Source organism: Cebidichthys violaceus, unplaced genomic scaffold (genome assembly GCF_023349555.1).
Source record: "Cebidichthys violaceus isolate CVI_PGR_0920_01 unplaced genomic scaffold, fCebVio1.0.p SCAF_22, whole genome shotgun sequence".
Taxonomy (NCBI): domain Eukaryota; kingdom Metazoa; phylum Chordata; class Actinopteri; order Perciformes; family Stichaeidae; genus Cebidichthys; species Cebidichthys violaceus.
Genome location: NW_027176395.1, coordinates 3,731,541 through 3,745,784, shown reverse-complemented (window position 1 = coordinate 3,745,784; position 14,244 = coordinate 3,731,541). Strand labels below are relative to the sequence as shown.

The window sequence follows — 14,244 nt, the reverse complement described above, 5'->3', positions numbered from 1 at the left end:
GCCACATAATTTGATGCGGGTTAATAGGCGATAGCATGACTTGACTGGATTTAGCTACATTCAACCAGGTCTTGAAATGTGTCTCCAGATTTTACGATGAATTTCAGTTTTTTTTTATCCAGCTACCCAGCCTTTCTTTCTTTCTTTCGATTGGTAGCCAAAGTTTTTTTTTTTTTTTCTGTTTTGGTGTGTTTGCTGAATATCAGCTGGAGAAACACTGCATATACGCCATTGCCCCAACTTGTGTGACTGGTTATAATAATAAGGAGATTAGATGTAGCGTTAGCTTGGCAGGGAAGGCCTTCTATTATCACCCTACAGAAGAATACAAAAAAAATGAGGAGAAAGCTTCGGGAACTTTTGCATCACAGAGAAAGGAAAACAAAACTGACACCAGGCGACAAAATGAGGAAGCAAATTTGATGTCAGCGAGACAAAGAGATACAAGTCGCAGGCCTTTTAAACGGAGGCACAGTCACTGTCACCCTCGCGAGCCTTCAGCGTCCGCCTCGATGACAGCGCGAGACTGAGCGAGCGGCAGAGAGAGAGAGAGAGAGAGAGAGAGAGAGAGAGAGAGAGAGAGTGTAATGTCATCTCCGAAAGTGAGAGAGGTAAAGGGTACGACCTGTGTATCGCTCACAAGTGCCTGACACGATGACTGTTAACAATGTAATTACATCACTGTCTGGCAGACAGCCCAGCACTGCCTAACCCAATATAATACGACCGGCTTGTGCAAAGTAAAGTCTTACAAGAGACGGGCAGAAGAGACACGGGCAGAAATCCCAGCACTGCCTGAACTAATGCAGACGTGGATGTCTTGCTGTTCTGTGGGTTTTGTACAGTTTATGATCTGGTTCAGGATATTTTTTTGGTTCGCAGAAAACAGTCAGATTATGTTTTGGTTCAGTTACTTTACTTCCAACCCAAAGCTTTGGCTCCAGAACTGGAAACTTTGGGGATTTTGGTCTTAGTTACAACATAGTTGGGATGACCGGAGAGCAGGGCTGCCTTTCAATCAGAGGGTCTGTGGTTCGATCCCCGGCTCCTGCTCTACTAGTCTCATGTCAATGTGTCCTTGAGCAAGACACTTAACCCCAAAATTGCGTAGCTGTGTCTACGGTGTGTAGATAGATACTGAAGATACTGTAAGTCGCTTTGGATAAAAGCGTCTGCTAAATGACCGTAATGTAATAGTTGATAGTGGTCTTGATTGAAAATGGTGTACCCTGAAAAAAAGTCATTATCCAACAATACAGTTTGCATGGCCTCCCTCCATGGGCTCCACCAAAAAGGAATTCATACATTTAAGTTATTGCCGTAGCGAGAGACAGAGAGCGAGCCGTACCCAGCATGCCGCTTGACGGTGTAACAGTGAAGCTTATAGTTAGCGAAAAGTGCGAGCTTTACCCAGCATGCCGCTTGACGGTGTAACAAGTTAACAGGGTTCCCTCTCAATGCATTTTCACAGTGTGCACACAACTAATAAATGTGACTCATGAATCTCAAGAGACAGCACTATGAACGTGCGTGCATGCGTGCAATGTATCTATGTTTATATGAATGTCACGTGATACGAATGAGAAAATGGCAAAAGCCACTGTACGGTGACACATTGAGCTGATAGGAGATGAGGAATGTATATGAGGTGGTTAGTTGATGTCTTAATTGAAATGGTACCCTCTATCTCATGTGTAATTCATCAATTGTCAGATTAAACATCTGCTGTTGTCATTTTTTTTTTTTTATTTCAAAAAGGATAATTCATTCAATTGTTTTCGCATTCGGTAGAAATTGTGAATCTTCCGGTAACTGGGCTTTTCACATGCAATTCTGTATTCAGTGTGATTGCATAATGTTTTATTTTGATTGACGCTTGCACGGTGTAAAAGTGTCAAATGAACGCAGTGTGTCGTGTTGCGTGAAGGTGCTTGGGTGAAAAAAAGGCCCCCCCAAAAAACAAAAAGTAGGTTTGCTATTATTCATAGAGATGGTCGCTAACGTCATGGTAACCAGATGGTGGGTGTTTAAATCGTGGTCTTATGCAATACGAGTATAGGTATTGTGGGCCTGCATTATTATGCAATTTTTAGTGCATGGATTAGATTAATCTCTCAGGGAATGTGTCATACCGAGGTTTATGGAAGGCATGATGGGGGCTTAAAGGTGGGGTCATGGGACAGATGAGAATGCATGAGATGGGGGGGGGGGGGGGGGTTCTGTTGTCTGCACGCAATCAGCATTTAAAGCAGTTTTATGCTGGAATATTATCCATTCGACTGGCGGGCAAGACGATATCTGGAGCTGTGTGAGATGAAGTTGAGAGGCTGAGAAGTCGGGAGGGGACCTCTTCACCTCTCAGTGGATCGTGATCTAAAGAGGGGCCGCATGTTGCGAGCGCGTTAAAGCGTTCACGTAATGCGGCTTCGTCCATCTGGGTTTCCAGCAACCCCTTGCACTTTTGGCCGCACATGAATTACATACGCAAATTGGCATTACGAACTGCAACATTGTAGGCATGTGTGTGTGTGTGTGTGTGTGTAGAAATTGTGCGTCTGTATACATAATGTATAAATAAAGGTACTGTATGCAGCTCAGGAGGCAGTTCAGTGGGTTCAGATCTACCGGGGCCAGCCGTACTGAACACATTGTGCGGTGCCAAGTGAACCTTGAGAGGCTCTGGACAAAAAGTCTTCCTCTTTACGGCTCCGTATACGAGCGAACGTTGCATTCGATAATTGTTTCACAGCGCACTATGATGCATTAAATAAGCCTCAATCTGAGTGATCACTTTAGATGTAATGAGTCACTTTAACGCATTCGTATGCAAGTCATTTAGTTTGTCTCTTTGCAGAGATGCAGTGATTTAGAAGTAACTTATAGCCATACTGTTTGTGTTTTCCCCCACAGGCTTGCAGTTGATACAGCATAACTAAACATATGCGTTATATATATATATGCTAATTAGTTCAGAGGCCACCCACTCAGGCTGAACAGGCCACTGACTTCTCACCATAAAGGACTGAACTCACCCACCCCCCCCTTTATGCAGAACTTCCTGCTACTCCAGCTCCAGTTTGTACACATAAACAAGTTGATCCCCCTCCTTACACAAATGATCACAAATGTCAATCCTATTTTTCCAAGACGATTAGGACAAAATGATGAATAATTCTGGGGCGCATCCCCCCCCCCCCCCACACACACACAAGTATTTTAGTACGCATGCGGCCGCTGGTTTATCAGGCGAGATGCAAATCTGCGTGGAAAAGCGGTCGGAAAGCTCTTCATCTGCTGATGGGACTTGGTGAGTATTGATATACATCTCACACATGTTTGCAATGGATTCTGGCCGTACAGTTAGTGCAGTGTCAATATATGATAAATAGGCCACCCAGCTTTTGGATCCCAGAAGCAATCAGAAGAACATTACTTAAGGCAGTTATTTCCATTGGGCTGTTCTTGTCTGTGTCTTTTTTTTTTTTTGCTCATGACTGTTACCAAGTGAAAACAAATAAGCGACAACGCTCAAATCATTTTTTTAAGAGTCTTTAGTAAAGACCGAGTCTCATATTATAACTCTTCATTGATTAGGATCATGATTTGCACTGAATAATCAGACAAGTAGGCAAGAGTCAGCTGTTTGGTATTGAAATATTGTCGTAATTTGTCTTCTGATTTAATCACTGCCTATCGTTTTTAATAAGTCTAACATTTGCAACTGGAATCTGGACATTGTGTGTTTGAAGGGGAGATGATGAGAACAAACTAGTGCAATGTGCTGAGACAAAATGTATGTTGACCTATGGGTGCTCATTTTGGCCTCTCAGTATTGAGAACCACCACAACTACACTCACACATTTCCACTACAGGTACAGGCTGAGCACAGGTGTGGAACGACTCCCATTTGCTCCTACCTGTGTCCTTCTCACGCCGCATTAACTTCTACATTTTTTTTTTTTTACGACAACCTCAGTCATTTATTTCTTTACTGTGTGTCCCCCTATAGTTCCCGTTAACCTTGGTTAGACGTGACGCAAAATGAGACACGTCACTGTAAACCACTGAGTCGTCAAAATGTTAAAGGAATTGTTGGACGACACCGAGATAGTGACTATAGACACACACGACTTTAATCCAGACTTTAATCCAGACTTTAATCCAGACTTTTGTCCTCTGTCTTCAAACAAACAACGTTACAGTTCTCCCTACATAGTCACCCTTCATGTATGATTCCCCCGCCTAGCAACAGGGCTGTTTTCATTGTCTAACTCTCACTAAATGTGTTCTCTTGGTTGTATTTGTAGTATATGTAGTATTTGTTTGTAGTATTTGTTTCTTCTGACTGTCGAGCCTAGAGGAAACAGTCTTGCGTCGTTTGTCCAATCTTGTCTTCAGTCCGCAAGATTAAGAAGAAATACTTGGTTGGTAAATGTTCTGTGCAATTTGTCATCAACATTAGTATCGATAGCTGTGGACCATGTCGCTACTTTACCGCGTGTGTGTGTGTGTGTGTGTGTGTGTGTGTGTGTGTCTGCTGACTTTACATCTTTTTTTTTTTAATCTCTGCACCAACTCTTCATCCTTGAAAACCTCTTTTGCTCTTTGGTTACATATGCAAACTTGGCTGGAAAACAGACACTACCTCTGTCCCAGATACACACAAACACACACAAACACACACATATACACACACAAACACACATAAACCAAAACACACTGCTGCAGAATATATTCTGGCCTATTTCTCAAAAATAATGGGATCTGCAGAGTGTGTGTGTCTGTGTACTTGTCTGATGTCCTTTGAAGTCCACTGACATTTTGTTGAGAGGTACATAATTATGCACACACTCATACGCGCACACGTACACACACTGTCCGTGCACGTGTGTGTGTGTAGGCTGGCCAGTTTCACGGGGCTGCAGATCAAAGACGTTTGTGTCTCTGAGGCGGACCGGACCGTCTTCCCCCCTTTTTCTCCTCCAACTATTTGAAGTTTCTTCAAGGTTAGCGGAAATTATTTTGGGTGTAATCCAGTGCTGTCTCAGTAGCTGGGACCAGAGGTGTCAGATCACCTTGAACCATGAAATAGCATCTATATGTCCAGAGGGTGGACAAAAAGACGGTGTTTTCGCACTTGGGTTAATTGGACCGATTTTTTGGTCTACCCTGAGAGTTCGTTATGTTTCATTAAAAGCATAGGAACCTTAAAATCATAAATAGGTATTAATTACGAATGTTGTCCCAACTGCTCCTGCGTTGCTTCTTTTCTTACATTTGAATATCTTTATTTCCTAGTTCAGACACTGGTTTGGCAGTGTTTTGTCAAAAATGGTCTATTTTTGACATGTTGGTCATTAGTCTAATAAGTGTACCAGGACTATTAGAGGTGGGGTATTTTTACTAATACACTCCCACGCACTTTATGCCAAGTGACAAAAAAAACTCAATTGTGATTCGTTTGGTTTGACTTTAAATAGTTGCACCCTGCATCACGTGTATTCTTACATATAGGTATGGATGATTTCTAAAGCCCGTGGCTCCAGTCAGTCTGACGCTTATCCTCTCATAAATACAACATGTGCTCTGACCGACACATCTATTTTATTTTACTGGTTACAACAATATTTTATGCAGGAAACCGGTGGATTGCCCACTCCGGGTAGGGAATGAGTCCTTACCCCAAGTGAAGGAGTTCAAGTACCTCGGGGTCTTGTTCGCGAGTGAGGGAACAATGGAACGTGAGATTGGCCGGAGAATCGGAGCAGCTGGGGCGGTACTGCAGTCACTCTACCACACCGTTGTGACAAAAAGAGAGCCGAGCCGCAAGGCAAAGCTCTCTATCTACCGGGCAATCTTCATTCCTACCCTCACCTATGGTCATGTGGACTGGGTCATGACCGAAAGAATTAGATCGCGGGTACAAGCGGCCGAAATGGGTTTCCTCAGGAGGGTGGCTGGCATCTCCCTTAGAGATAGGGTGAGAAGTTCGGTCATCCGTGAGGGACTCGGAGTAGAGCCGCCGCTCCTTTGCGTGGAAAGGAGCCAGTTGAGGTGGTTCGGGCATCTGGTGAGGATGCCACCTGGGCGCCTCCCTAGGGAGGTGTTCCCCGAGGGAGGCCCAGGACCAGGTGGAGGGACTATATCTCCGAACTGGCCTGGGAGCGCCTCGGGATCCCCCAGTCAGAGCTGGCTGATGTGACCCGGGAAAGGGAAGTTTGGGGTCCCCTGCTGGAGCTGTTGCCCCCATGACCCAATCCCGGATAAGCGGTTGAAGATGAGATGAGATGAGATGGTTACAACAATAGCCCTACCTAGTGTTTAATACTATATCCATTAATTTATTAACTGCAAACAAAATCCTCCTTTGTAGGTGTTCAATTCTACCTGCCAGCCAATCAGAATCAAGCGTTTTCAGTCACAATGGTGTTAGTGCAGTTGAACCATGGTTCTAGTGTGTGGGAACTAATCTCCTGTAAAGACCACCCCTCTCGAATTATATAAGGAACAAAACTGTGTCTATAATCATTTGAGCCAAACGTTTGAAATCCCCCACCTCCCCTCCTTTCCTCGTTCTCTCCTCGCCATCCTTTTATAAAACATAAGCTCTCCTTTTCTGTACGCAAACATATTTAGACCGTCTAAAAAAATTTTTCTACATATGTGCTTAACCCCGTCTTTCAGCTCCTTCTTATTCTCATCTCCATTTTTTTTTTTGTCGACAAACCATCTGCTTGGTCATGCTGTGAAAATGTATTAATCCTGACATATCACCCCAAACTCAGCTCAATGGATTTAACAGTCTGGAACAAATAACAGTATTATTCTGAGTGGATTACACTTAGGCATCACTGGACCACCTGTTTCATGAAATCAAAATGGCATTAATCCCAAATGAAACAAAATAAATGAAACTTTCTTTTTTTACGGCAGGGGATTAAGCCTGTGTTTACTCAGCAAATGAACTAAACCGAAAATACTTCACAGCTGTCGGGTTTGCTGTCTGGCATTGCTGTTTCAAAGAAAGGAACGCTCTTAACCTCTTCACGGTCTGTATTGCCGGTATACATTCTAAGGTAAAAGGCCTGTGGTTGTGACCAGGCAACAATTGCTGGCTTGCAACTGATGCTCTGATTCATCCGCGCTTCAAATGAGTCTGCAGTGAATTTGAAGAGCGCCGATAAGTCACTCTCTGAAAGAAGATAGAAGAGGCTGTGTGGCCTCAAATACCGACGCTTGGTCAGTGGCCCGAGGCCTCAATCTACGAAGCTCTAGCCAACCCTCTAGCGCCAGTTTTGGGATGTGTCAGGGACGGGGTGTCATATTACATGCGTAGTGTTCTTTCAAAATACATCACAGGAAATGAACAAACAAGCAACAAAACTAATGAGTTAGGGTTAATGCAACATCGTGGTTGACATTAACTTGACTGACTAACGGCTCACCAGAAGACACGGTGACGAGTGAACTAGAGTCGCGTGACTTACCACCGACGTCACAGAATAAATCACTGTTGACTTTGTGTTTCATACAGCAGCCTCCTGTGTTTGTTTGACCGATCTGCCACAGGGACTATAGCCTTCTAATAATCACACAGATGGGTTTGCATTGGAGTTCGTTGAAAGCTCATATGCAGGCACTAAAGGGTGCCCCGGTGCGTGGGTATCAGACGCTGAGGCGCTTGTAAGTGACGAGGTAGGAGTGAAAATGTGTTGTTGTAGCAAAGTTGTTTAGAAGATCTGCTGGGGAAGATTCGGTGAATATAATTACCGAATGCAGATTTTGTTGATTCCAATGAATCTCAAATACTTCACAACTTAAGTATGGAAAGTAATAGATTTAGCATAACTTGCGTGTATTTCATAATTTACGTAGTCCTATTGTATGCATATTCATTTTATGTTCTCTGTAATATTGTAAAATTGTACTATTATATAGGTGGAGGCTTCAAATAAGCCCAGTTGGGGCACGTTTCACCAAATTTGCAACACGCAAGCTGTTATTTGCAGCATGAGATAATCTCTTCTGGCACATTCTGATACATTTCTCTAATGATAGCAAACGTCATTTTTGCAACTCAGGAACGAGCCTGCAAGACCCCAAGTTGGACACGCAAAATGTGTCACGAGTGGCAGTTATTTGTGTGTGTGTGTGTGTGTGTGTGTGTGTGTGTGTGTGTGTGTGTGTGTGTGTGTGTGTGTGTGTGTGCGTGCGAGAGCGGTGCTTCTAAATCACTTTTGTGAAATGAGCCCCTGGAACGACTGTGGTCAAAAATATGCTAAATAAGCACTCCACTTTGTTGCAAACTTACTCCATTTCAGAGCCGCTGGCTGAATTCAGGATTGAAGCCAGGTATTGGATTTTTTTTTTTCCACTGCCCTCACTTGAAAGTAATTGAAACGATAAAAAAAAAAGTTTTGAAGTATTTCTCTGTCCCAGCTCTAGTCTGATGATCTTGGTAGTGATTTAAAACTAACCCTGATTAATGTGTGCTTGAGGTGTGTGTACGGTCATTTGTTCTAATGCTGGATACCCTATTACAATATAGTTGAACAGGATGAGTGGGTACACCCACTTACAGCTTACATTTTGAGTCCATTAAATGATTTGTCGATTGACAGAGAAAAAGGTTTTGCTAATATTTTGATGATCGAGTCAAAGCCGTATAGTTCAAGACATTTTATCAGGAAACAAAGTGTTTTGGTTCCAGCAGTGTTTACTGCTTTATTGTGTTGAATATCCTTTTAACTTGTTCAGTAAAAAGTGGAGTCTCTTGGTTTTAAACTGGTGGTCACAAAATAAGAAAAAATTCATTTGAAAGGTCACTTTTTTTTAATATAGACATATTGATTAGGCAGAAAAAGAAGTTCCAGATTATTGGATGACTAAAATAATTGTTCAGCAGCGATTACAATGTCAATGTCAAACACTTTGCAATAAAATCAATGCCATCAGACTGACTAATACACTGCCATGATGAGATATTACCAGAGATGTGTGAACAGTACATGTATTATGCTTATTAATCTCACTTTTTGTGTGTCAGTGCCGTTGTGGAGCTGACAGGAACCCTGTGACATTGTCTGCACGTTTGATTGAATGTGTGTCCTTTGCTCCTTGTTGCCAATATAGTTTTTTAAATCAGAAAAGCCCTTCTTTCCGCATTTGGGAATCCACAGCAATTATGAAATCAACATATGTTCAAATGATCGGCACAGATATTCATGTCTGGTTCAAAAAGGCGGGGGAGCTAATTAAAGCGGAGACCCAGGGATTCGGAGTGTCTTGAGATTCTGCTGAGTGGGAGGTTATTGTTCCGAAATAGTGAATATGTATTAGAGAATGAGCTGTGAAAACCAGACGTCTCAGCACTTGGCCAAGAAATTGTTGAGTCACTGTTATTGATCAACAATGCGCCACTCTATCACAGATTACTGAGGTCACTCTGTGCATTTTTTAACGTAATGTGCCTCTCTGTCTGCCAGAGGATTGTCAGAAGACTTGGAACATCCAAAATAGAGGATTTTACACATGCAAATTGTTTTGTGTGTGTGTGTGTGTGTGTGTGTGTGTGTGTGTGTGTGTGTGTGTGTGTGTGTGTTGCAATAGCATCAAGAAAATCCATATTCTGGATCCCACTGGGGATGGTTACCTCCAACATAGCAAGATGTTTCATTAGCTTCTGGCACCAATTAGCCAGTAGCTAATGAATACATTTTAAAAAAAAAGATAAATCAGAGCTCCAGCAGCAACTCAAGAGAGTTCAGATGTATCATTTACTTTGAACTTGATTGTCATTTTTACCCACAACATATACGAACTCCAGTGTAATGAGAGCAGTATATATGCAGGAACAACCTGAAAGATGATGTGGATGATATGGAGCGCTTTAATTTACCAGTTACTTAGCAACGGCTTTGGGTTATGTTAATAACATGCTGCCACCAAATGTTAAAGGCTGAACTCCGCTCCGATCCAAAGCAATCACGAGCCGTGAACCTGTCAGTAATGAGGGAGGAGTCAGGAAAAAAAAAACAGCAACTAGTATTACTGAGGGGATGCTAAAGTCATGTCCATTCAAAGAAATGAACAGGGCACATATATATATATATATATATATATATATATATATATATATATATATATATATATATATATATATATATATATATATATACTGTATATACTCTTTATATGTATATGGATATATGGTCATGTGTGACAAAATGTAATACAGAATGCATTCTTGACTTCCTATTGTCAGGCCCTTTGTGTTCCAATTCAAGCAAATTAAAAACATCAACATATGTTCAAGAGGGTTTTGGCCTTAAAAGCGCTTCAAATCCAATATTCCTGGCTGACGACTAAAAAGGTGAAGCGGCATTTCGTTGTGTTCCTCGGTCCTTCTATGGAACTGTGTGAAAGGCTCTAAAATCAGAATAGTGACCTTCTGCAGCGTGTCTTTTTTTGCCGCTGTCTGTTAGTGTGAAAGGAGCTTAAAGTGGGGCTAAGTCGCTGGAAATGGGATTTTAGAGGAAGTCCCGCTTGCACTGAGTGCAACTTTTCCGCGCGTGCTGAATGTGCATCTGTGTGGGTGTGCTGCTAAAGTTCTTAAGACCTGGGCGCTCACTTTATTTATTTTTTGTTACATTCTCAGCCTCCGTGTTTGTCGTGTGTAGAGGGGTAAATATTGGTAACCTAAGGTGGGTGTCCCTCTTTGTTGTGTAGTTGGAGTGCAAGATCTGCCACGCGTGCCTCTGATGTTAAGTATCTAACAGGGCATGTCCACATGGCTTTGACTCTCTATATAGTGGAAAACCTTGCTTACCATTGTTTCTCATCTGGAATATAAATGTAGGATTATGTGCTTAAAGAAGCGCTGCGATTATGTGTCTGCTAGCGGACGAGAGCCACCCTCTGTTCAATGTACATGGTCACATGTAGTGTATTTACACTGCTACACACGGCCTAAAGGCAGTTCCTGGCCTACTTATTTGGTCAAAACTGAGTTATGACCTGGATCTGTCTCACTGTATAAGAATTATTATTAAATAAAAATGTGTCATTTCTGTGAATACAATATGTATCCGTTCACCAAACCCAACCAGTAGCATAACATTTTAAAAATAAAATCAAATGTATTTTCTCAAATAAGAAAGTTAAAATCATACTTTTTTTAATATGTGATATAGTTTTTGTCAGCCTGTACATCATGCTGTCTGTAGTTTCTCTTCAGCCTACACTGCTGCCATTCTCACGCCTGCACACATTCGGTCTCTTTACCTCCATCCTCCGTTTACGACCCTCCCTCCATCTTGTCCATGGCCCTCGTTCGTTCCTCTTTGTTGCAACTAAATGTCAAGCATGGGAGCATTTGCTGAGTGACTTGGTTAGACATTTACATCTAGAACAGGTATAGCTAAATGCTGTAACTCCCTAAGTGCAAATTTGATTTACCATTATAAAGCAGTGGCGTAAGATCTTGCTGACAAGAACTGCATTTGTTGAGGATAAATGTGAGTTCAGAAGGGAGCCTGAATGTTATGTAGCCATCATTTTACCGCGGTTTAACATCTTGACAAACACAAAGCAGGGTTTGATCTTCCTCCGACATACTTTGAGTTTCTACCATGAAAGCGCAGCTAAGGGGGTGGATGGCTATAGATGCGCTGAGGGATGATGGGAAGGGAGAGGGAGTTGGGTGGGCAGAGATGGATGGATAGATAGATATGCAGAGAGAGAGAGAGAGAGAGAGAGAGAGAGAGAGAGAGAGAGACAGAGACAGAGACAGAGAAAGGAGGGGTGGGCAGCAGTCACAGAGATGGAGGGATGAGCTGGAGATGAGTGACAAACACAGGGATGAAAGATGTTCCAGCTGGAGAGACCACAACCGTAATACACACACACACACACACACACACACACACACTCACACACACACACTCACACACACACACACACACACACACACACACACACACACTCACACACACACACACACACACACACACACACACACACACACACACACACACACACACAGGGTATGTTGTCATGTGCTCTTTTGATATTTACACAGAGCTATATGTGATATGAAAAAGCCTGATCCAAGGCTGTGAATAACGAAAAATGACTCTCAGATGCCAGTGTCCTTTTTTTTCGTCTTATTGGAGATGGGTTTCAGTAAAAACCAAAATCCAAAAATGTGCACACTGTGTGAGAGATTGAAAGAGACTTGTAAGACTGCTATTTCACCATGAGTGACTTCAATTTTGTACTTCTTGCTATGTCGTTACCAGTAGGGCTTTGCCGAATATATTTATTCAAACATTACATTTAAAGCTTTTATTGAGGTTTTGGAATGAAGCTTGGACTGTGTGCCTGATATATCCTACGACCTCATCACCCTAAAAAAGGGACAAAAAAGTAGATCTGTTGTTACTGTGGTTGTATAGATGCGATTTATGGTGCTGTTAGATTGCTGCAAAACCGCTCAGTTAATACAGGCTCACATGCCTACTGTTGTATAGAACTGGGACCACAAACAGCTTTTTGACTGCAGTGGAAATCTAAACGCCAACCAATATGGATTGAAGCAGAATATTTCATAGTTCAAAAAACATGTGAATTTTGGAATTTTTGCAATTGATTACATCTTTCTTTATATAATACCAATATTTGATATAAAGGCGGTTCCGTGGTTGGTTTGATTGATTGTGATTGATTGATTGATTGATTGATTGATTGATTCTGATTGACCACACCCCAGTTAATAGGCGCTCTGTGTAGTACACCATTAGCTCTGTTGTGTTTTAGAGTGACTGGATGAGTAAATATGTGCAGAGAGCATCCATACTCTGCTGCGGTATGTTTGAGTCAGACCCTCTCAGTAGTAAGAGAGCACTTATTAAACGTAGACGTCCACTGTAGATCCACTTATCCCTCCCTCCATTCCTTTACCTCTTTATCTGCAAAGATAACAAAGTGCATTTGTAGGATAAGCTGAGTCGGTATGATCTTTATTGTCGCTGAGGGGACATCGGGGTTTGCAGCAGCGAAGGATAAAAGGGGTAGATTGGAGAATATATATAAAAAAAAAGTGAGAAAGACTTTATGTATATTTATGGTGATAATTAAATGGTATCTTCCAGGCCAAGAGTAATACAAGTGAAAATGCCTTAAGACAACAAAAGCACTAGAACCAAGTTGTTGAAATCCTTCCCCATAAGCTTCAAATGCTCTTAGATGCTTTTATCTTCACCGTCATGTAATGGCTGCAGAATCCTCTTCTTCATGCAATCGTTCATCTGAAGGTAGACATGAAACCGTTTAGTGACATATCTCTCAACAGTGAGAGATATGTCAACATTACATAACTTTGCACAAGCTGTCGCTCTGTGGTGACTGTGTGTGAATAATAGAACAGATATATGGTAATTGTCAGATGACAATGATTATCCAAAAACAGATTTAAAAGAATTAAGAACCGCATGACGTTTGTTGACTTAGCCTGGGTCAAAATTACTTAATTAGAAAATGTGTTAAATGTTTCACGTCTTCTTTTTATAGCATCTCTATTAATATTTGAGATGCACCAAATGTCTTAATGTCGACTGGATTAAGACATTTTTCTGTAAAAAAAAAAACCAACAACACAACATTGTAGTGTATTGTTGTTTTAACTTAACTAGATTCAAAGTGAATCTCAAATCTCAACATAAGAGAACGGATTGTGTTGAATATCACAGCAGCACAGAGCAGAAGCTCTGCCTGCCGTCTTCATATCGACCTCATCAGGGAACGCTGGTTACCCTCGTTTTTTTCTTCTTCTTCTGCACTATTTATTCTAGCCCCTGTCTGGTGGATGGAGGAACCAGCACAGGACAAAACAGGAGCAGAATGGAGTGCAGCTGCTCTGAAGCGTCTTGCAAACTCAGAGGAGCCTTTGAAGAGCTATTAAATGGTCATAACTACTATTGCACCAATATAAATCAGTCCTAGTTTCCTTATTCCCTGATGGATGTTTTCTGACAGAGTTCTGTTTTTCAGAAAGCCCAGTTATTTAAAATGCACCTAATCCACTATTTGCAATATTTTACACTTGTACAAAAATCTACTTGACATTTTTCCTGTTTTTTATTTATGAGCTTTGAAATGAATAGAAGGCGCAGCCATTAATCCCTTCTATACGGTCCTGGATAGAACAGAAAGCTTAAGCTGTGAATCTGCAGTGCAGTGCTGTA

At 41.8% G+C, this 14,244-nt stretch overlaps 1 protein-coding gene across 2 annotated transcripts in view; it reads left to right on the top strand.

Moving 5' to 3' along the window:
* LOC137877855 (leucine-rich repeat and fibronectin type-III domain-containing protein 5-like) overlaps positions 1–14,244 on the top strand; it is a 100,697-nt gene that overhangs the window by 30,031 nt on the left and 56,422 nt on the right. The gene's annotated exons all lie outside the window — the stretch shown is intronic.